Source organism: Chelonus insularis, unplaced genomic scaffold (assembly GCF_013357705.1).
Source record: "Chelonus insularis isolate UGA/USDA-ARS -01 unplaced genomic scaffold, ASM1335770v1 contig_138_pilon, whole genome shotgun sequence".
Taxonomy (NCBI): domain Eukaryota; kingdom Metazoa; phylum Arthropoda; class Insecta; order Hymenoptera; family Braconidae; genus Chelonus; species Chelonus insularis.
In genome coordinates this window covers 44,882-48,908 of record NW_023276378.1, presented here as the reverse complement: position 1 = coordinate 48,908, position 4,027 = coordinate 44,882, and positions in this window count along the sequence as shown.

The window sequence follows — 4,027 nt, the reverse complement described above, 5'->3', positions numbered from 1 at the left end:
TACAGTCTATGTACATAATAAAACTAGAATATCTAAATTTGACAAAAAATCAATTAAAGGTATTCTGGTAGGGTATGAACCAAATGGTTATCGAGTGTGGAATGTAGATACTGAAAAATATATGATAGTAAGAGATGTTGTAGTTGATGAGACAAACTTTATGAAAACAAGGCCTGTAGTTAAAACTAATGCATCTGACATAATGTCAAAATCAGTAGAGTCCAAATCTGATGTAAGAAAATCAGATAAACCACAACATAAATCTGATAATAGTAAATCAGATAAGTTAAATATAAGTAGAGAAAATGCCAAAGTATTTAATGAGACTGATAAATCTGTAGTCAAAACAGATAATAATGAATCTTTATCAAAAGTTTCACAAGAATTCACAGACAGTAACTCACGAAAAAGAAAAATATTCTCTGAGTTAAGAAGGAGTGAGAGGATTAAAAGTCGTCCAGTCATATCATATGATGAAAATAATAATGTTTTGAATGATTGTTTAATGAGTGCTCAATCATTATTATATGATATACCTAAATCGTATCAAGAAATTCAAAGTAGAGATGATAGGGTTTTATGGGAACAAGCTATAAATAATGAAATTAATTCTCTTTTAATTAATAATACATGGTCTTTAGTATCTAGGCCAGAACATAAAAATATTGTAGATTGCAAGTGGGTTTTCACTCTTAAAAACGATGAATTTGGGAAACCAATAAAATATAAAGCTCGTCTTGTAGCACGGGGTTTTAGTCAAGAGTATATGGTAGATTACAATGAAACATTTGCACCGGTAGCTAGAATTTCGAGTTTTAGATTTATCTTAGCTTTTTCAAATCAATATAAACTATTAGTACATCATATGGATGTAAAAACAGCTTTTTTAAACGGACAATTATTAGAAGAAATTTATATGAAAGTTCCTGAGGGAGTCATTTGTGAAAAGAATCAAGTTTGTAAATTAAATAAAGCTATATATGGATTAAAGCAGGCAGCAAGGTGTTGGTTTCAAACATTTGAGCAAGCTCTAATAGGTAGAGGTTTCAGAAACTCAGCAGTTGACCGTTGTATATATATATTGGATAGAGGCGATGTTTTTAAAAATATCTATGTTGTTCTCTATGTAGATGATTTAGTCATCGCTACTGCAAGCCTAGAAACAATGATTAATTTTAAAAATTATTTAATGAATAAATTCCAAATGACTGATTCACAAGATATTAGACTCTTTTTAGGAATTAGAATTAAAAGAGAGAACAATAAAATAACCTTAGATCAGAGCGAATATATATAAAGAATATTGACTAGATTTAATATGTTAGACTGTAAGCCTGTAAGTACACCTCTTGAAAATAAGTTAGATTATATTGCTCTTAATTCAGATGAAAATTATGAAGCCCCTTGTAGAAATCTTGTGGGATGTTTAATGTATGTTATGCTTTGTACAAGACCTGATTTAAGTACAGCTGTAAACATCTTGAGTAGGTTTTTAAATAAAAATAATAAAGAGCTTTGGAAATGTTTAAAAAGAATATTAAGATATCTTAAAGGATCTATAGAATTGAAATTAACTTACATAAGAGTTGATTTCGATAATTTATTAAGTGGATATGTTGATTCTGATTGGGGTGGTAATGATTTAAGTGATAGAAAGAGTACAACTGGTTTTTTATTTAAATTATTTGAAAGGTGTACAATATGCTGGAATGCAAAGAAACAAACATCTGTAGCAGCATCATCAACTGAAGCTGAATATATGGCTCTTTTTGAGGCTGTAAGAGAGGCATTATGGTTGATCTCATTGGCAAAAACAATTAAAATAGAAATTGAAAAGCCAGTTGTAATCTATGAAGATAATAGCGGATGTATTAGTATAGCTAATAACCCTGCTAGTCATAAACGGTCAAAACACATAGATATAAAATATCTTTTTTCTAGGGAACAAGTAGAGAAAAATGTAATTAAATTATTATATATTCCTACAGGTAACCAAATAGCGGATATACTAACTAAACCGTTACCAGCAGCCAAATTCTTAGAGTTTAGAAATGGATTAAGTTTAAATTAGTCTTAAGTTTATTATTCTAAATAAAATAAGAATAGTGATATGTGAAATGATCTGATTAGGTTTTTCTGGGTTTTTCCTAATCCTTTGCAACAAATGTTGGATCATATGTAAATCTGCCCAGTTAAAGGTTTGAAAAGCATGTCTATAGATTTAAGATAATAAATATGTTACAATTTTATAGTATAATTATCTCTATGGTTGTATTTTTAATTTTATAGTGTAATAATTTTTCTTAAATATTAATGAATTGAATTTTGAGGAGGCGTGTTGGAATATGAACAAAATTCAATTATTATTCTTTAGTTTATAATATCTTAATAAACATTCTTATTCTCACGGTTATATCTATATTATAAGCGTGTGTTCCAGTGATGATGGAACTACGTCGTAGGCTAAGTTTATATTACACATCGATGTTTATATTATTTTTAAGATAATTATTAGGACTGATTATATATAAATATTATATAGACTAAGTACTATTCTCGTTAGTCCATGAGAGTCTCTCAGCCTGTGCAGATATGTTTTTCGAGCCTTCTTTTATTAATAAAATAATTGAATAATAAATCTAATAGTTTACTTATTTATTCATTAGAATAAATATCATAAATCTGAATTTTCAACAATCAGCAACTTAAGCCGACTTACCATAAATAAATGTCAACAGAAAAAGGTTACCTCTAATAATATCATACTCAAGTTCAGTAAATAAAAGTCAAATGTACATTGATATTTTAAGTCTGTTATGTGAAAATAAAAAATTATATTACAATGTATAGAATATGACTTAGTAAAAATTTTAATTCGACTCTTATTAAATTGTGATTAAATTAAAATCGCCAATAATTAACAAAAATTCTTATTAATCGTGTTAAATTCCACCACAGAGAATGAGCAATTGATAATTATCAAAAATCGAGTATTATCAATTAATAAATAATAGGTTTTATTTGAAAAAAATATTTATTTCCGTCGTACTTATTATATTCCTTTCAATACAATTAAATAAAGTACATCACAGTACATTCATAAACATATTTAATGTTTAATTTTATAAAAAAAAGCTTCAAACTTCAAATGTGTACCAAAACAATTGCAAGATTTCTGTAGTGTGTTTACAGTATTTAACATTGAACACGTTTATGTTTACTATAATATACTTCTATTGATAGTGTATTTACGGTGTAAAAAAGTATTAAATCACTGCAAATCCAAGAATTACTCAGTGTCACTTGATTACGATAAACGTTTTTGAAAAATAAACATTTTAAGCGTTTAATGATATCACATACCAATGACATAAAACTGCGATAATGATGTTCACGAAGAAAAGAAAAGAATAACTTTATTTTCTTTAACAATAATAATAATTTACTTTATTAGTTGTTGATAGAATATTTCTATTTATTACTATTTTAATTAATTAGTCACTATATCTTTACTGAACATATTCACATCAGAAATTATTTTCAGGTAAAGGAAGGCTCTAATGAAGATTTGAAAGCCAACAAAATAAAAAAACAAGTAAATCTGGATTTAATTTGATCTGTCCACACCATTAATACTTGTCCAGTCAATGCGGCTTAAAATTTTAATTTTTTTTCAATATTCATCGATTTGGTTTGTGAACTCCTTTTTTGATGACAATAGAGTATGAAAAGCATTTGTGACCACATGTCAAGCGTATTGATCGGACTATATTGTAAATTTAGATTTTTACAATTATATGACTTTAACACGAAAAAAAATACTCTTATAATGAAATATAAGGTAAATTACCCTAATTCCGGACACTCAAGCTACATAGCTAATCCGTAAGTTTTTTTTAGATTTTTAATTTAGAAATTTGGAATTCCATACTGATAGAGAAAGTTTAATAATACTTTTTGCGGAGAATGAGAATTTATTTTATTAACACCAAAAATAAAATATCAGTGCTCTCTGGTGGTCTGAGTG